General features: G+C 52.9%; 1 protein-coding gene across 3 annotated transcripts in view; it reads right to left on the bottom strand.

Annotated features, from left to right (window-relative positions):
* CDH22 (cadherin 22) overlaps positions 1 to 20,523 on the bottom strand; it is an 88,675-nt gene extending 68,152 nt beyond the window's left edge. The window contains exon 1 of one of the 3 annotated variants that reach the window (XM_074604936.1): positions 20,208 to 20,523. The gene's annotated coding sequence lies outside the window, so the exon portion shown is untranslated. Of the gene's footprint in view, positions 1 to 1,333; positions 1,620 to 13,956; positions 14,081 to 20,207 lie in introns of those variants that run through there. The other 2 variants (XM_074604937.1, XM_074604938.1) reach the window with 2 other exon arrangements.

Consider the following 20,523-nt stretch of genomic DNA (forward strand, 5'->3'; position numbering starts at 1 on the left):
GGGAAGAGGGTTTTACAGCCATAACGGTCTCGCTCTGCAGCAATTCTTTTCCAAATATGGAATTTTCATGCCTTGTCTACGTGAATACAATACTTTTAATTCGCCTTTAAAAAACAATCTCTGAGAGGAGGTGGAAGCAAAGGCATCTTCCTGCGGCCCTGAACACGTACGTGATTCCCTCTGCCCAGGACTGGGAGAAGCCACCTCCAGGCTGAGAGGGAAGAGAAGACACGGAGCCACTCTGCCCCAAGCACACCCGCAGGCCGGAGTGCGGCTGGCCAGCTAGCCACAGTGGGCAAGGCGAGCTGCACCAGTGTGGCCAGCACATCTACACCAGTTCCCAGACCAGGAGCCAAGTAACCACAGCTCTCAGGAGGCTCCGAACTAACCAAGCAGAGCACCCGGGCTCAGGGCAAGCTGCTGTTCCAGCTGAGCACGCAAAAGCTCTGCCTCTGAGTGCCAAGGAGGCAAGTCAGATAGACGGGAGAAGCCACAGCCCCGGAGAGGTTTGCTGTCCATGGCCAGGGCACAGGAACGGCTTCACCCCAGAGACAGCAGCCACTGCTCTGCCACGCCATTTGTGGTTTCCCCTTTCTGAATTTCACCCTCCGAGCCCTTGAGCTCACCAGGTCCCTTCCTGACATTCAGCACAGGGACTGCAGGTGCTCGCACAGCCCACCCGTTACACACCAGCTCTGCTAGCCCCACGCCAGGCCCTCCTGCTCCTTGGACATTCCTGTGGCTCCCCTCAGGATCCCGGTTACCGCAGTTATTTATGCAACACAGCTTCAAAGGAACAGTGGCAGAAGGTGTTTCCCTCCTGCTTCCCACAAGGGGAGGTCTCCCTGCCTCATAAATCCCCAATCAGCTCCATGGGCGGGAGCCCGGGACACCCGAGCAACCAGACAGAACCATCACTGGCCTCCTCATCCCTCTCTGCCAATTCCATGCAGTGCTAAAGGCCGGGTATCCAGCAGCTCGGGGTTCACTGGCACAGCTGGACACACAGACACAGAGCAAAACACCCGTGGCACAAACTCCTGCTGCCACCCCACCGAGCCCCGCGTATCGGGAGCGCTGGCATCTCCGACCCCACGGGAAAGAGAAAGCTGATCCCAAGGGACAATTCAAGGGATCGCGGGCGAGTCACTCTTTCCCACGAACCTGACAAACTGCCTGAAGCGCTAGCAAAAAAGCAAAACAAAGCACCTGAGCACTCAGATCTGACAGGGCATGGCTCGGCTTTCCTTTGCACAGGAAACCATACGCCGCTAAGCGCCATGCAGGCTTGAACCCACCGATTGCTTCAGCAGGGAAAGGAAATGCAACATACCTGTCCGGCTTCTCAAAGGCTTGCGAACAGAATCATTAACAGTGGCAAGAAGAATCAGAGTTCTCAACAGCTGAAGGGAGAGAAAAAAAAAAACCAAGAGGGGAGACACAAAAAAACCAACCAGGCGAAAAACAGAAGCCCCATTGCTGTGAGCCCAGATCTGATATAAAAACTGAAAGGGGGGTGAAAAACAAAACCAAAAGAGTTCAGTCATGACCTGGCAGAAAATGAGAAGGGACCCCATGGAGGAAGCAAAATCCATAAATTACAGGAGATTATCTTAGTCAAGGCTACTGCTAGAAACTTCTGAAGAACAGCACTGAGCCAGGGGACCGGCCAAACAGGAACTGGAAGGCACTGCCAAATTGGCATTGACACCCAGGTACAGCTCAAAGAGAGCACATGAAGGAGAGCCTGGCTCTAACTGGGCAGGAGGACAAGGTGACATTGCTGCTCTTCCAATGCCTGCAGCAATGGCCGTTGCCCCAGCCACCACGCTTCCGTGGCCATCCTTGCCCGGGGCTTGGCATCACCAGCACAGAGGGCATCAGAGATCCTTGGCCCCTACAGGCCACAGGTGAGCGGTGCTGGTTATGAGGAAGATGCCTGCAGCATCTCTGTCACAACTTCTTGGGTGGACGGAGTTCCTCCTGCTGCAGAGAGAAGGCTCCAGAGCTCAGAGCAGGTCTTTAATTTTAGGATCTGGATAGACAGCCGCATCTGAAAGTCATCCCCTTACAAGCCCCCTGTGGAGAGTCAGGAGTCATTCCCAACCACCTCGCGACTTTTATGCTCCACTGCCTTGTGAGGAGCCAGAAATAGCCCCACACAGCAGGGCAGAGAACCCCCACAACTCTCCACCACCACCAGAGCTGACCCCCCTGGCACAGCCCAAGGACACACAGGAACCACCATCACCCCCCTCCTTGCCTCCCGCTGCCACTTCTTTGGGCCCTGGAGGCCAGCAGAAGTGACAAGAAGGAAAGGCATGGACTGGCCCAAACAAGGCAAGTGGAATCAAAGCTGATAGCCCAGACAAGTGGGCACCTGGATGGGAGTTAAAGGACAGATTAAAATTATTTAAAAAAAAACACAAAAGGAATTCTTACACTTTGACAAATGTGGAGGGAATTGGGTTCTTTTAAGCAAATGTTTGGCAGATGCATGAATTATTTATCATTCAATATTGTGTGATTAAATGGAAAATTGAAGACGTTCACAGCTTTGTCTGCAACTTTCCACATCTCACAAAAGTCTCCCCAAATTCCTACAGAGAATAACAAGTGGGTATTATACTGAGCCAGAAGGGTTCAAAGAAACTTCCCTCGGTTTGGCGCTCAGGGTTCAAGGTCAGATGCAGACTCAGGCGTCTGATTAAATAAATACTATGGCAGGCACACGTCGCTTTCAGGAAGGTCTCGCTGCTGCTTGCTCTTCTTCCCTATACATTTTAATCCTCTTGGAAATTCTGTCCCTGGAAATCTCTCATGATCAGAGAAGTGTGGCCCCTCTTTACAGAGCACACGAGGCGAGGGAAGTCTCTTCCCATGGCAGCACATTCATTTTGAGACTCAGACCAAGTCACCGCGGGATCACTCACACTGAAGTGGGGAGGTCAGGAGAGCAGTGAAAAGCAGGAGAAGACCTGGGGCAGCTGCACCACAGGTCTCTCTCCTGCAGCTTTAGAAGTACTTTTTTGCCAGTGTAACAGGACAATTAAGTTATGCCCAGCCCAGATTAGAAGCAAGCACCAACTTTCTGTTGCAGGTGCCTTAGGCCAAAAGCAGCCTGAAGGGGCAAGTGGCGTCCTCAGCACCTCAGGACAAGGTCTGCAGCAATAGACAGCTGTCAGAAAGGTGGAAGAATGAGAGCGATTAGTCTTTTTAATGCCAATTTCAGCCTGATCTTTCACACTTAAGAAAACTGTTACAATGATTTTCTTATTTTCAGAGGAGCTCATTAAAAAAGAATTAGAAACAAGATAGTCTAACGGATAAGAAAATTATTTCTGCAACAGCTCTGCATCTGCACTCCTCGGCCGCCCAGGCTACCGGACTTGCCCAGGCAGCGTCTGTGCAGCAGCCAGAGCACCTCAATCCCCAAGGCATGGCCACCACCACCAACAACCACCACCTGAGCGATACCCTCCTGCTCAAACATGGGCTTTTCTGGCACATGGAAGAAGAGGCTCCAGCCTCAAACCTTCCCACTCCCCAGAAATTCCTCAGCAAACACGCTAGGGAGAAAGGAAGGAAACTTGGTACCACAGAAATTCAGGAACCTGAAGATGACCGTGGCACAGCCTCATCCCCCAAACAGGAAGCAAGTTTGCTTTGCTGAGATGCAGCAGCGCTCAGAAATATCCACCACAGTTGGCAGAAATCCCTGGTAGCTGAGTCTCCTTCACAAGTAGCACATTTTGGCCAAGTCCATTTGAAAGTCTGCATCTCCAAGAGGAGCACGGCAAGAACTGAGCCACCACTCACCCCTTGGGGCTGCCCCAGGCCATCAGAGCCCTCCTAGGTCCCTCCTTGGGTCCCTAAGGCTGCACTTTGAGCAGAAACAGGCCAGTAATGAGCAGATGTTCTTGAGAAAGGGCAGCAGAGCTTTGCAGACCAAAAAGAGCCTCTGGATGGTCACCCAGGTAGAGACTCATTCAAAGCAAAGCCCACCTCCCCCTCACAAATCACAACCAGGAGAATCTGACCGTCTTGCTGGTCTGCGGACCTACATGCTGGAGCAGATGGGCCAGGTCTCTAAGCAAGCAATCCTCACAGCACACCCATCACCAATGAGCTGTAGATAAAGGCTTTCTCCAGCCTGTAACAGACTAAAGGGTTACGATCTTCTTGTAGGCAACTTGAAGACAACAACAATAGGCTAAATTTTACATTCAATCATTAACGATAGCTGCATTATTTATTTGCAATAATTTGTTCCATTCTACTAATTTCACCACCACTACTAGCTTCTGATGATGCACAGCACTGGGAGTCGTGTCCCAGGAGTCAGAGTTTGTCCAGAGCAACACAAACCTCAGCCACCAGCCCCAGACCTCGGTGGCATAAGTGCTATTTCACTTCCCCAGGAAAAACAGGCAGGTTTCGCAAAGAGCTGCTCACTGCTTCACAGATACCACAAAGTCACATATGGTCTGGATGGCCAACATTCAGCACTCCTCCTACACGCTGCCAGATTTGCCAAGAATTGTTGGACCAGATGATCCTTCCAACCTGGTTTTCTACAATTCGATGGCCAGAGGGAACAGGTCAGTGCTGGCCCAGCGCTCATGGCCCCACCAAGCAGTCCTCACTGATGCTGCCAGGGCCAACAGCCCCGGGAAGAGAATCCACTTGGAAACTGGTCTCCCTCCAGAGCAGAGTGGCCCTTTCACCCCCTCCTTGCCACAGCCCTGAACATTTCACAGAATGTGAAATCTGGAGATCATCTAGTCCAACCCCCTGCCAGAGCAGGGTCACCCAGAGCAGGTGGCACAGGAACGTGTCCAGGCGGGTTTGGAATGTCTCCGGAGTTGGAGACTCCACCACCTCTCTGGGCAGCCTGTGCCAGGGCTCTGCCACCCTCAAAGTAAAGAAGTTCCTCCTCATGTTTAGGTGGAAGTTCCTACATCCAAGTTTGTGCCCGTCACCTCTTGTCCTGTCCCCAGGCACCACTGAAAAGAGCCTGGCCCCATCCTCCTGGCACACAGCTGAGGGCAGAGGTGCCCTGATACCACAGCTGTGCAAGCAAAAATCAAGGAACCGACAAGAGCCAACAGAAACCCCTTTCCCCAGAGGGATCAGCCCCTCAGGAATGGGGCTGAGTGAGGACGGGAACCCCTGGAGACAAGGATGGGGAGGTTGTCTCCCCCGGGGCCTTGCATGGCAGAACAGCTACACATGGCTGCACTACAGACAAAACTTCACTTGAATGCAAAACCAGAAGCTTTTAGCATCCTGTCTGGTAGAATCAAATTTTTATATCCTTCCATGCCCGGTAAATTCTGTTCACAAAGAACAAGAAAAAATGAAGTAAAAGCCTTAATAAATGCTGGAAGAGCAGGGAGCCCACATCAACTCCCAGCCCAGCGTAGCTCCTGGATAATATAGGCAATAGTTTATTTTTCTCTCCAGTATCATTTTCCCAGCTTGATCTCTACTGTCGCAGTATGATGGTTTCACCCCATTAGCCTTGCTTAAAAAAGTGATCCCAGGACTGTGAGTGTTATTGCCCACATAAATCAGGAGGCTTTGAATACGGAGCACCTTTAAATAAACAGCTGATGGAAGTGAAGTTCCGGGATCATTATTAATAGCTTTTCATTTCTGTGTCCGCTGTGCTGTGACATTCTTTCCCAGCAGAAAGCCTCCGCTTCCTATCCCCAGTACATCTGATCCCACGAGTCCTCCAGTCAGAGTGAGTGACTGCACCTTTGTGTTAATTGCATAGCCCGTTCCGCAAACTGAATGCTAATACTAACTAGCAAGAGGAAGGGAGTTTGCAGAGCGGGAGCGATGGGACAGTTTGAGGAGAGGCACACCAGCCCCCCGCCTTGTCCTGCACACAGAGGTGAGGAGCGCTGCTCCTCTCGCCTCCCCTTAAGGAAGGGCAGGTCCAACACACACCACTGAAGGCCACAATGGGTGACAGGGTCCTGCTCCGTTTCTGTCCTCTCTGCCCAGGGAATGTGTCCCGTACTGGCCAGACCCAGGCTTTCCCTGCTCCGCCAGCTCCATCACACTTCTCACATACCCCCCCCACAAGCAGAACGATGCCGGCCACCCTCCACATCGCAAACATCTCCTGGCTGAGTCCAACGGGACACAGAGCCTTGGAGAGGCAGCCACCACAGAACAGCCCCGTCAGTACTTACAGGTGCTGTTCAAAGACTTTACCTGGCCAGATCCAATTTGTTTTTCATTAGCACGCCTTCTTCAGGGAGCAACCACTCTCCTCCCTGGAGGTGGAGGTAGCCGGTGGTGGACTTCAGCTATTACGGGCTCTCCTGAGAGCTGCGGGCAGGCGCACAGCAGCCCAGAGCTCTGAATGCCATGGGGCAGATCTAAGAGCAGCAACAGCTAACACCAGAGAAACGCAAATCATCCATTCCCCTCTCCCAGGGTGATGAGCCTGGGATGGGACTAGACACCTCATCAAGAGGGACCTTGGCCACCTGCTCTGTGAGCCCCCTGCTTTGCTGCCAGCACTGACACACAGGCACTCCTGGTCTGGATTCCCAAAATCTTCATGCCTTGGACACAAGCAGAGTTGCCAATGCTGCTGCTATGTCAGCAAATGACATCTCACCCCAGGTCTGTGGCTCAGAAGGGATACCAAGGTTCTCCTTTGTGTAGATACAGCAGGAAAGACCCTTCAAAGCTCAAAAGGGGAGGAGATGGTCCTGCTGGTGGCCAGTCCCAACACAGCCACCAACATAAGTGCAAGTAAAAAGGCTCCACAGTGGCCAAAGAGGCTGGCACGGGCTTTACGGTCTCCTGATCTTTCTGCCCTTTCAGAGAGACAAGAACGGAGGGTCCTGCTGCTACACCCCACCCCCAGTTCCATTTTCCTTTTCTTGAGTAATGACACCACATACCGGTCACAGTGCTCAAGGAGAATACACAGGGTAAGTAAATATGCGAAATGGCCTGTTGCTTCAGTGACCTTTGCAGGGTATAAATCAAAAGGGCTGCAGACAGCAGCAGACTCCAGGAACAGGTGATGGCTTTTGGTTTTACTGCCTGCTGCTTGCTCTTTCCCAAAGCCAGTTCTCAGCAAGGAGATTTAGGACACAAGCACCAACACAGGCATAACCTATGAGAGCGCCAAAGTGGAAGCCAGCATCAGAAAACGGTGGCACGTGGCTGAACGAAGCTGAGACACCGCTACAGACAGGACACGCCTTTCTTGGAGGACTTTAAAAGGAAAAAAATAAAGTGTTAAATCTGTCCCTTAATTTCAGAGCCCTTCCCTAGTTAGAGTCTGAATCATTGATGTGAGGATGGACCAGCACAACAGAGCCATGTCCTTATGACAAATCAACAAGAACAGCTTCGGTTTCTGGATCTGATTCTGCAAGCCAGACGCAGTGCTAGCCTTCCCTCTGCAAGAAACTCCAACGACTTTGTCAGGTGGAAAAAAATAAATAAATAAAATTTGATTCCTCCCCCACCCCCTCCAGCATTGTGTTTGCAGACTGTGGACCAGCAGCCAGCAGTCACACAGGACTTTTCGAGCAAGGGAAGTGTAGTGGGCACCACATCTGCAAAACAAGACAGCCTCCCTGTGTCACTGGAAATGCTGCTTCCCGACCACCGGGCTTCAGCATCCCGTGGAAGCATCAGCTCTCAGCAGAGGCCAAATGTGCAAATTGCAGTTGAAAAGGAGAACATTTCTGAAAGCTGGATGCACGTGAGCACAGCAGACTAGGACAGAATCCACAAGTAGCTTCACTTTAATGTCACTACCAAACCAATGGCACAATGAGGAAGGGACGGACTGGGAGCTGTGGGAACAACCACTCTGCTCAGCACAAGTGATAAAGGGAAATTAATTGGCCAGTTCCTCAATCAGGCATAAGGGTTCAGGGCTTTGGTGTAAAACTCCGTCAAAAAAGACCGACATCTTAACTTCTGACATTCCAGGACAGACACAGGACACAGTGTGGGGTTTTGCACAGGTCACGTATTCCACAATCAGGCCCTTTGCCTCCGCCAGTCCCGGCAATAGTGAGACGATGAGAATCTTCTCTCTCCAGCACACAGGCTTTGAAGGGTCTTTCCTGATGTATCTGCACAAAGCAAAGACCTTGGGACCTTGTACGTAGGTTCTAATGTTATTATTATCAAAAGGAATAAAGAGGGACATGGTGAAGTAAGAGGCAGCAAAGCAGCCCAGGGAACAAAGGGAGGGAGAGAGAGAGAGAGAGATTACAGTAGCAACAGGGAGGACAGAAAAGCGAATGGACAAAGTGCATGCGAAAGAATAGAGCCAAGGAGAGATATGCATACACGTGAGCAGGCAGGATCGTGCTGGCACACGTGAGTGCGTGCGCACGCAGGAGGGGGCACGGAAACCCACACGGACAGGTGCAGGCATTTGCAGCTTGGAGACCTTCAGACCCACCGCGCGTTCGCAGCCCCGCACTGCTTGGGCAAAGGGCTCCCCCAGAACACCCCAGTGCCCACGCAGGACTCCTGTGGCCTAATCCACTCCATCCAGCACACAGACCCAACAGCCACTCGCCGCTGGTGACAGTGAAAGATCTTCACAGCCAAAAGAAAAATGGCAAGAAGGTGGCTCCGAGTTCCCTCACCAGGAGTGCCCACCCTTTCCCCAAAGCAGTTCCGTGCTTGAGAGGAGTGAGCCAGTGTGTGCACTGGCAGCACACACGCACACAGACACACTCCCACTTTCCCGTGTGCAAACGTGGCTTTTTCTGGCTTTGTCATCCTCACACACTTTGTCCATTTGCATCCCGCTCTCTGTCACTACGCTGCAGACCCCTGCTGTCTCTTCCCCTTATTCCCTGGGCTGTTTCACTTCCTCCTCCCTCTCCACACTCCTCGTTAGCTCGTTCAGTGACAATCATGTTAGAAGTCACACACATAGCCCCAAAGTCCCTAATGCGTGCTTAAGCAGGAACAGGTCCATCCAGAGCCCACCACCCCAACCCAAGCAGCCTGATGTGAAAGTGCTGACAACCCAAATGGCACGGGCAGCCTTACTCCGGCCACGCTGCGCCATTCCCCTGCATGCCCCCACACCAGCCTCCAGGCCCCCATCACTCCTAACACCACTGGAGATAAACGTTGGACTGGCCGAAGCCAACTAAGATGTGCTGAGGGACATGGTTTGGTGGTAACTTGGCGGTGCCAGGTCAACAGTTGGACTTGATGATCTTAAAGGTCTCTTCCAACCAAAGCTATTCTATGCAGATAAATGTGCTCCTTCGTGTCCTCCCCTCTAAATAACCCGCTGGGCTGGCAGCGGCCTCAGGCAGAGTTTGGGCACCCAAAGCCAAGCAGTGTCCAGTCAATAAGCCATTCTCCCGAATGTTGGGCTCAGAGCCATACACATCACCTGCCACCCAGCTCTCCCATCAGACCTGACAGTGAACCGACACCAAAACTCGCCCCTGAGCATGCAGTCACTGTGATTCAAAAACAGAGTAACAAGACACAGGTGCCCTGAGCAGGGCCGACACCAAACTTTTAAGAGGTTCAGGACAGAAACAGACACAAGCATTGCATTTGTCCAGCCCCCATGGTGGGGTGCACCAAAAGCATTAGCTCATGAAACTGCTTTCCTCATCTTGGTGCACAGAGACGCGGAGAGACCTCGCACACAAACCATATAAAGCATAAACTTATCAAACGCTTCACGCATCGGCTAGAAAAGGAGAAAGAAAACCCATCATTACTATTTCTAAATATACTTGGGAGGCACCAGATAGCACAGTGAGGGACTAGATATAAAAAAAGATAGAGATGAGTCTCAGTACCAGCCTTTGATCGCTCACAAGGGAAACGCACGTGCTGCCTTGTGGAAGCCAGGACCAGACACTGTGTCCTACCTCTGCCTAAGCCCAGCTCAGCTGTGGTTTAAAGAAAAGGCCTTCCAGCCTGGTGCTTCATGGTCCCTCCCTCTCATTTCTATTTCACAGCAGACAGCTTTTTGCAGCCAGGACACAGCTCAGTATCAGCAACACAGACTCAGCTGCAGGATTTTCTAGTTCTGGGACAGCCTAAGGTTTGGAAAAAGCCTCCCTAGAAACACCAAACCCGACCGGAGCCTGTGCCCGGGAACTGACGGGAGATACTCAGCAGCAGCCACAGCCCCCGAGCGTGGTCACAGGTCAGACCCTGTCCTCCCAGCCCAGCGCTGGGATGGACCAGGGCTAATTCACACCAGCAGAGCCAGCAGCTCACCGCATGCGTGCAGACCTGCTCTGTGAGGCTTGCTTTCCATCCCTCTCTGTCTTCTCACTCCGGAAAGCATGCCTGGCAGCATCGCAGGCAGCAGCGTGCCCCTGCCCAGGACAGCAGGAATGTGCCTTTGCTGTCAGATCTACAGGGCAGAGGCCACATCTCCTACACACTGCCCAGGTCTAACACAGGGCTCTTTTGCAAAGGGCACCAGGCACATTCCTGCAGTGTGGGCACCCCAAAGGGACACGCAATTAAAGGCATTTAACAGGCCCTGTACTGGGTCTGGCTGGGATGGAGTTAATTTGCTTCATAGCAGCTCATATGGTGCCGTGTTTTACATCTGTGACCAAAATAACACTGATAACTAACACACCAATGTTTCAGCTATTGCCGAACAGCGTTTGCACAGCAGCGAGGCCTTCCCTGTTCCTCACTATGCCCCCCAGGAAATAAACTGGGGTTACACAAGAGGTTGGGAGGGCACACAACCAGGTGGATGACCCAAACTAACCCAAGAGATATCCCACGTCATCTAACAACATGCTCAGCAATAAAGAGGGAGAGGAGGGGTTTATAGCTCAGGAACTGGCTGGGGATCAACCTGCCCATGGAAGGCGCTGAGTGTTTGCTTTCGCATCCCTTGTTTTGTTTTCTTTCTCTCTTCCTCCACTTCACCTTCGCTTACTAAACCATTTCTATCTCAACCCACAAGTTTTCTTGCTTTTACTCTTCCCTTCCTCTTTTCCTGTCCCATTTGGGAGCGAGCAAGCGGCTGTGTTGTGCTTAGCTGCTTGCCGGGGTTAACCCACAACAGCCCCAAAACACACAGCAGCGCCGCTGCTGGCCAGGTTCACTGCCAGAGCAGAGGACGTCAGGCTCACCCTGTTCCGAATGCATTCACCAGAAAGCGGCAGCCATGGCACAGTGAGAAGCTGCCACTCGCACAACAGTTTGAGCCTCTCTCGGTCCTGTGATGTGAGCTCACGTCTCCCATCCCGGAGCAGCCCAGCACCACCAGCTCACCTGGCTGCCATCACCTCCCAGTGAAGCACTCCCCACACATCTCTAATTCACCAAAGCATGTCAGCACTGTAGATGCAAAACCAATTATTCCAGCCTGAACTGATGGTTCCAGCATCCTTCCCAGCCAGACACGAATATCCCATTGCACAAAAATGCAAACAGCTTTTTCAGACCAAGTCCATAACTGCTCACCTGTGGTTGCCACTGTAGCTGGGGAAAGTTCGGTGCTTGCATTTCACTTCATTCCTCAATCACTTTGTGGTACTGGTGTGATTGATCCTCTGGGTCTGAGTCCCCACACAAGCCGGAGCCAGGAAGGACAGATAAAGGTTTGGCTGCTCCAGAGGCTTAGAAACCCTCATGGTCTGGCCATGAGGAGCCCTGGGCTCCAGGTGTGCTGGAGCAGCATCACCTGCCAGCACAACAGTCACTTCTCTGGGCAGGACTAACAACGTCAGACTTCACAACCCCAGCTCCAGCTCACAAGCTTTGGTCTGCCTTAGCTAATCCACTGCCAAGTCCTGGGCAAGGCAAAGGTGGTCAGCTCTACGTCTGCAGGGTCTGCCACGTTCCCTGGTCACTCACCCCACAGTCCCTGGAGGCTCGCAGTTGCAGCCCTGGTCTGTTGCGTGCCTTTGGCTTGCCCGCTGCCCACACACCGAGCTCACCAAGGCACTACCATCAACCTCCACCATACCTGCCACGGAGGCCGTTCACGTCTTGCACGGCCACCAGAAGCTGGGCCAGATCAAACCCACCCAAGGCTTTACCTGAGAGATGAACTTGGGCGGCAACGCAGAGAGGAGGGATTTGGGAAGGGCACGGTCGCTTCTCAGCCTCAGTGAGACTACCTGAGCCGCTGCCCAGTGGAGGGTCCTAGTTCTAATCTCATCTCTCACAGCACCTTTCAAATTAATTCGTTAATTGGCATGTCAGGCTGTGCATATGAAACGAGGATGCATGGCTCCCTCTGCCGGCACCCGGTCCGAGGAGGAGCCCCTCGCCCTCTCTCCTCTCCAAAAAACAGGGAAAACCCATGGAAAAAACAGCCCGCCACCCCTGCGGCCACCCAGGGAGGGCTTGGGGCAACTGTTGGCGGGCAGAGCTGAGCCGGCACCTCCACGGCAGCTCCCAGATGTGCCATGGGATCATTCCCCCCCTCCTGCGTTGCGGTGCAGGTGAGGATGCCCAGCAAAGGTGCACCCGCTTTTGGACAGTATTACTGGAGCAGGAATTTTATTGCAAAAAATGTCATGCCATTGGGGAAGGGCCCGGGAGGGCTGTGGCAAAGGGGCATTCAGCTGACTTTTAAAAGTTTAAGCAGGGATGTAATTTCTTAAGGACTCTGCTGATGCTCAGCTATTCCTACCTGCCTGCTAGCAAAAGGTTCAGCTGTATTTCATAAGTGGGAAGGCAGCCAAGCTCAGAAAGCCAGTGAAGTCCAGCTCCTGAAGGAACCCCTCAACTGTATGTCCTCAACCTTCTAGACCCCAGTGACAGAGGAAACAATTCCCTCTCCCACACATGCACAACAGCATCCCCAACAGCCACGTGCCTTGTCAGGGCCATAACAACAGGGGAGAAAATATGTTTTCACACTATTAAAAAATGGAACAGTGAAAATCCGTAAGGAACCAAGGCCAAGGGTAACTGGAGTTTGGTAGCAGGTGGGGGGGACAGTGTCCTGTCCCATGTTAAAAAGCCCATTTGCTCACATTTAGTATGTGCCCATCTCAAACTGCTCCTCTCTAGAGAGGGTGACAGGGCGCTGGTTGTGGAGAGGAGGAGGTGCTCTGAGCTTAGGAGCCACTTTTAATGATAAGGATTACTGGAGAAACAGCATTTTGGGGATTTGGGATTCCAGGAAGCAGCCGCAGTAGGAGCAGAGGGAGATAATCCCAGTGTGACAGACAGAGATGCTGGAGAAGGGAGTGCAGCATCCCCAGGCACACGCAGAAGCTACTGTCTTGCACAGGGCATCCCACGCAGGGGGAACAGCATCCTGCAGTAGAGAGACTCTGCCAAAACAAGAGCCTGGCCCAGGGCTCCTCATGGCCAGACCATGAGGGTTTCTAAGCCTCTGGAGCAGCCAAACCTTTATCCTTCCTTCCTGACTCTGGATCATGTGGGGACTCAGACCCAGAGGATCAATCACAATCAGGAAGCCCAGCCCCCCAGCACCCTACAAGGGAACAGGCAGCAAGGGGAATCCAGGCTCTGCCAGGGAAGGCAGCCGGGGATAACCGAGAGGAGCAGCCGTGGGACAGTGCCTGGGAGTGGAGTGGAGGATGCATGCCCCAGGGCACCCATCTTCAGTGGGCAGGCATGCGACCTCAGACCCTGCATCCAGGGGCCTGCCTGCACACAGCTCCGGAGTGTCAAGCCATAGGGAAGGGCAGCAGTGGTCCAGAAAGGACCAGGGACAGACGGGTGCCACCCGCAGAGGCTGTGCTGAGCTCCCTGGTGCTGCTGTGCAGAGCGACAGGGGACAGTGGTTCCCTGGCTGCCACCCAGCCTGCAGCTGGAGCAGGGGCTGCGTGCTGTAAGGTGTGGGCTACAGCTCAGCTGCAAGAACAAGCTCTCTCCTGCCAGCCCAGCATCAGGACCATACCACACACTCCCGCTCTGACTCAGTTTTGCAATAAAAACCTCAGGCAAAGGCTAGCTTACCAAAGCGGTGTTTAAATCCCGTGCTCGCTCCTGCAGCTGCTCTTTCCAAGCGCCTGGCGTCTTTGCTCTGCTGGGTGTACACACCTTTCCCATCCACACGCACACCACTACCTGCCCGTGCCCACACTCACAAACTGGCTTCTGCTAAAAGGAGCTCAAAGCTTTTGTGGCTCCATTTATTGCCCACAATGTTTCTATGGCGACTCCCTTCACATCCCCCATTGGCTGCAGAAAGCTTCTGGCCATCAACAGCTTCAGGTGAGTTGAGGACCTCAAGCTTCAAGTCACCTGCAGTTGTTAATGCCACCAGCTACAGTTAATTAGGAAGAGATCAACAAAAACCCACCTGAAGTGGCAATGGTGAGTGAGGCCAGCAAGTAAAGAGGAGCGATCCCATGTCTCCTTTCCCTGGGTGTTTTCTGGAGTACTGTAGGGAGCAACAGGGAAGGGTAGGGGGGATCTGCAAACGGGGGTTGGACAAACAGTTCTGCTTTCATGATTCCCTGGTAGGACTTCCCTATCAGCAAGGCTCACACAGCTGCTGTCACTAGAGCACAGGACCACTTCACCCCTTGCAGCGGCTGCCCCTGACACCCCGCTCCCCAAACCAGCTCCTGGCTCTGCTTGGTGAGGACCAAGCTACACGGTTCTACAGGGCAGCTGCAGGTCCATGGTTGTTGCTGACAAGCACCAGGCCCAGCATCACCTCCATGGCACCCACAGCTCCCATCATCAGCCGGTCAGGGCCAAATTCAGCACAGGCGACAGCAGTGACAGAGCGTGCAGGACAGGCAAGGTGGCTCTCTGCAGAGCAGACCCTGCACGCCACAGTTTGGTAGTGGTGTTAATAGGGACTTTGCCCAGTCTCAGTCCTGCAGGGTGAGCTAGGGTAGCTCTCTCACAAGAGATCCGAAATTAGGAAACGCAGCGCTGAGTAGAGTCAAAACTGAATGAGCTCTGTCGGGCTTATTTTTCCAGGCTCGTTGATGGTGCTGCCAGAGTGAGGGGCAAGGAAGCGGGCAAAAGCAGGGCAGCGAATGGGGCACAGCACGCAGAGAGGAGGCCAGTGCGGGTTTCCCACAGACGAGAGAAGCGGGGCAGGATGGGGAGCCCAGAGAAGCGCTGCCATTTGCTGAAAAAATGTCCTTAGGTTGCAATGAGTATTATACCCTTCATTTGTGTTTAGTGAGCTATCCTGAGATGGGGCACCCAGCAGAAAGGAGACACTTTCTGAACAGCACTCTGATTTTCAACACTGCTTGTAGCAATCATAGAATCATAGAATTGTCAGGGTTGGAAGGGACCTTAAAGATCACCTAGTTCCAACCCCCCTGCCATGGGCAGGGACACCTCCCACTAGATCAGGCTGCTCAAAGCCTCATCCAGCCTGGCCTTAAAAACTTCCAGGGATGGGGATTCCACCACCTCTCTGGGCAACCTGTTCCAGTGTCTCACCACCCTCATGGTGAAGAACTTCTTCCTAACATCCAGTCTGAATCGACCCATCTCTAGTTTTGATCCATTCCCTCTAGTCCTACCATTACCCGACATCTTAAAAAGTCTCTCACCAGCTTTCTTGATGGCCCCCTTAAGATACATGAAAGCTGGTGAGGGACTTTTTAGGATGATCCAGTCCAAACTGGGCCCTTGGGCTGCAGCATAGGTGGACCAGCTTTGGGCTGGCTGCCTTCCCAGTGCCCAAGGGCACAACTGCCCCCACTCTCAAGAAGAACAATGCAGGGCTTCAGCTTAGCAGGGTCTGTCCTCAACGTTTTGTTCAAAGAAGCCTTATAGAACCTCTGGGGAGAACTCCCCGACAGCACCAGGGCCTCTATCCCCGGTGTAGACACCCACCACCACCACAGTGCACCGGTGCACACACTTGTCTCCACCACAGCCCTTCCCCACGCAGAGCGGCCGGGTGAGCGCGGCAAGGAGGCGGCAGAGCAGGCACTCTGTCACCCAGAGTTTGAAGATAAAAGCCATGCCCAGCCCACCGAGGCACAGGCAGCCCCAGACCAACCCATGCACCCCCCTCCCGTTCGCCTTACACGCACCAGGTGATGTTAACAGCAAAGGGAGCTCTGCAGCGGCTGCACACCCGGCTGCCACCTACCACGGACCAGAGTGTCCCATGGGCCCTCAAAGGAAAAAAAAAGGTGCCACAACGCTGTAAAAGAGCCAGAGACATCCCTTTGCAGGGAGAACTCAAACCACACTGCGAGAGGATCAGAGGAACTGCATCACCAAGAAGAAAACCCACAGCTTCTTTAGGAAAAGAAAGAACCTACACCCTTTTCAGGCATGCCGGTGGGTCCTGTGGGATTAGGGAAGGCACGGATTGCTGAAGAAGACATCCGCTTTTGTTACCCAGGCATTGCACTGTGGAACCAGCACTAAAGTGCCATCCAGCAACCCGTCCCCCAGAGGATAACACAGAACTATCTCCTCTCAGCCACAGCATGAAAGACAAATGAAAAGAAAGAAAAATGAAGGAAACGCAGAGCCAGCCTAAAGTAAAGTCTGGACTAGCTTCTGTAAACAGGGTTGTTGCAAAGGATAAGACTGAAAATTACTATAATGTGCCTTTTATGGGCTTTGCAAATAATAAAAAGTGATGATTAAATGAAACAGAAATGATGAACGGGGAGGATGGGTCTCTGCAGCGGGTACTGGCAGGGACAGAGACCCCTCCACGGCCCCTGCACAGCTCTGCGAAGGAGAAACCAACTCACAAACTGGATGCAACTGCAGATACAGATGCCTCACAGGGCTGAGCACGTAGTGGGCACCCAACCCATGCTCGGTGAATGGGTCAGTCCCAGTCCAGACCCTGAAATGAGCTCCCCACACACCAGGTCTGCACGGGAGCAGGGAAGGCTGATAGGCAGCAGTTTGCTGCCCAAACCCAGCCACAAAGTCCCAGTTTTTCTGTGGCTGGGAAAAGCAACACAGCTCGCAGGGACATGCGGGCATGGGCTCTGCAGATGCTAGAGCAGCCGAATCCGAGGGGCAGAGCTCGGCACCCTCGCCTGCAGCCCAGGGCACCACCACACACAGACGTCACCCCAGGACAAGGTAGAACCAGGGGAGCCCTGCTAGCTGGAGAGCCAAGGGTGTGGGGCAGGACGCCCCCAGGGCTACAACCAGGGTCGGGGGCAAAGCCGGTTACATCCCTCCCCATCGGTCATTCCCTTTCCAAAGAAATGCCATGGAATAAACCGGTGGCAGAGACAAGAGAGATCCAGGGAACAGCAAGGCGCGGTACACCAAGTCCACCTCAGGCAAGGAATTTTGTTGGGACTCACGCCCACCTAATCTTTACATGTAATTTTTCCAAAAAAGCAGATCGCTCAAAATGGCCCAGGCCTCGGGGTATGTATGGACTTATCTGCAGAGAAGTGTCATTGCTTGTAAACCCAAACACAGTTGCATAACCGCATAGTTAAAAGATAACGACACAAAGTCATACATGGGTGTATTCTTAGGTACAAATACTCTTTAGCGACCTGATGTCGAAAGAACACAAGGATCACCACGCTCTTTCTTCTTCAATCTGTTTCTCTTTACTTTTCAAATACGGGCTTTCAAAATGCAAAAACAATTATTTGAAAAATATTTGAAAAAAAATATATGAAAAATAGGAAAAATTCCTTCAAAGGAATAACATCAGATCGAATCCCACCTAAAGTCCAGTTTTGTTTCAAAGCTTACATGAACGGTCTAATCCTTCTAGTGAAATAAAGTCTGGGGGTAGCAAAAGGGATTTCAAACAAACAAATATTCCCCCCCCAAAATATTTGCAAACGAATTATACTACTATGGGCTAGTGATTAGGAGCAGGAAAGTAAAATTGGCTAGGAAAAAAGCCTGCTGGCTCAATATCATTTTCGAAGTACAAAAAACCGAAAAGCTGATCAGACAATATATACAACAAACGGTAAATTATGACCCTGTTCTGAGAATCCTTACACACAGGCAAGGAGCTATGGATTTTTCAAATATGATGTTGCATTTTAAATCATGAAAATACCATATTATTTGATACGGAGCTAGGAAAAAGAGGATATTAACTGTTATTTTCAATGCACCAGCAGCCTTTTCATATTTTTTTTTTTTTTTCTGGAGACCTGCTACGTTCTTTTGAAAAGAGTTTTAAAATTGACCTTGTTTCAGTTGCCACTTCTCTGTCCTAGGTATGAAATCACCACATCATATCATAAAGTGTCAATGCACCAAAAAGCAAAGGGCATTTTTTTATATATATTTTTTTCAGGCAGGAACAAAGCTGGCTCTTTTTACCTATGAAACAGCACACACTTTTTCTTTCTCGAGCCCACCAATTTCAACATTGCATTATTCAGCAACCGGCATTTCATACAGAGACCTCGCCTCGCCTGCTCTGACCCCCACCTCGCTGGAGCGCAGAGGTGATGCAAAAGTCAGTACAGAATCTGGGCCAGTTTATTCAGATTTTAGTGGGCTCTACCCCGTCAACATTTTCAGGGATTTCATCCAGGAGCAGCAGAACCACCCTTTGGCCCTGAACACAAACAAACACAGTATCAGCACAGGAAAACCGTTTCAGAGTCTTGTTTCCATTTCCCCCTGCTATGTGATACCCAAAGCCAGAGAAGAAATTTATTTTCAGCATTTGAAAACTGACGGACCAGGATCATGATCTCCGACCCTGATAATTGTTTGCTGCGAGTGCTCCTTACCCGGTGCTCATGAAAGGGGTGGAGAGCATCCACCGGTCTCGTAAGGGAAAACATGGCAAAGCCCGGGCTCTGTCTGAGCTGGGCACGAGATCTACAAGTACAGAGACTGCAGGCTTCAGCCATTCTCTGAACGTTAGGCACCCTGAAGAGACAGAAACAGATCCCAAAGAAGCAGTCATCATCTGAGGTTTTCTTGGTGGCATGCAGGACTATGGTATCGGCTGTTGTTGCAACACATGGTATTTTAACAGCACAGATATTTTAATGCATGGTATTTTAACGTGTGGTATTTTAACCCTAATCGCAGGGATTGAGAGGCGCATCTCCCCATTTATTTCCTCAGGCCACGCAAACAAGCTCTGGAGAACCAGAGCTCTGGCGGAGCCACCCTTCTTAGCCCTCTCAGGTCCAAAGGTGCTTCCCTGAGATGCACTGCGCTGTCTTATGAAGTTACGTCTGAAGTCTGAGCCTGCCTCTCCTTGCTGCTATCTACACCATCATCCCTGTGACTGGTCTTGTTCATGCATAAAATGAGGTTAGAAGAAAACACAACGCAGACCTCTCCAGATTGTAAGGGATGTTACAAGTGCCAGAAATCAAACAAAAAAGAGAAGAGAGGCACCTATGGCATCCCTCCTTCCCCTGCCGGCACCGCGAGCGACCGCAGGAGCCTGGGTGCCACGGGATGTGCTCCCAGGACGCTGAGCAAGACGCACTCGGTGCTGGCAGCTCTGGGCCTGGGTGAGCTGCTGTAGCTGGCCATGCAGGAGGAGCAGACGTGGCTGCAGCACTTGCTCCCAGAAGGCCTGTGCACAGCCATTTGGGAACCACATTTTAAATGAGGAAAGTGCTAGTTTTAGCACAGTTATTTTTAGTTTGTTGTTAGAAAAATGTGGCTCCGTAAAGAGAGATGTTACCCTGCCTGCTAAAAGGACTCGGGCAGGACTCCTCAGGCATCTCGGCTGCACGTTCACACACATGCCCGAGCAAAGCCCCTGTGGTAATTAGCGTGACGGGCTCTGGTCTCAGTAAGAAAAATGAGAAGACAGCTCTGGGGTAGGAAGGAGCCCAAAAGAGAACGTTTGAAGGTACCACCGCTTTAAAAAAGAGCTGCAGCTCCTGAAGCACCCGAGCGCTTTAACTGAGGGTATGCCGAAGCCCTGCTGCTGCCAGAGCCCTGGGTACCACACGCTGAGCATCCTGGCGGCGATGCCCAAAGCGGCACCGAATCTCCGGCTTCACCCGCCCTCCAACACCCAACCGACCCAACGCTGCCGCCCCGGCGCCGGCCGGGGACACACCCCGGGGGTGCCGGGGCCGTTCGGCCCGCGGTGGCGGCGAGCCTGCCCGCAGCCCGCGGTCCCGGGGCGGCGGCGGCGGCGGCGGGGCGGGAGGGACAGGGCCGAGCCCGCCCTCCCCTGCGGGGAGCGCCGAGCCGCAGCCCCGCCGAGCGGCGGCAAAGTTTGCGGCGCGGCGAGAGGGACGGAGAAGTTGGGCTCCCCCCGCCCCGCCGCCCGCCCCGGTTCTTACCTGGGGCGGCGGCCGCGGCGGCCCCCCCGTGCGGGGCTCTCGGCCTCCCGCGGCATCCCTGGGCACGGAGCCCCGGCAGCCAGGCGGGGAGGGGATGGCAGCAGCCTCGGAGCCCCCGGCCCCGCAGCCGATGGCAGCCGCGGCGCGGCGGGCGGCGGCGGCGGCGGCGAGCGGAGCCGGCTGCTGGCACCGGGCGAGCACGGCGCGAGGCGGGGCGCGGGCGGCGGGGTGTGTGGCTGGGGATGCATGTGCGGCGAGAGCCGCCTTCCTCCCCCTCGCTTCCTTCGCTCCCTTCCTTCCCTCCTTCCCCGCCAGC

Source organism: Larus michahellis, chromosome 12, assembly GCF_964199755.1.
Source record: "Larus michahellis chromosome 12, bLarMic1.1, whole genome shotgun sequence".
Classification (NCBI taxonomy): domain Eukaryota; kingdom Metazoa; phylum Chordata; class Aves; order Charadriiformes; family Laridae; genus Larus; species Larus michahellis.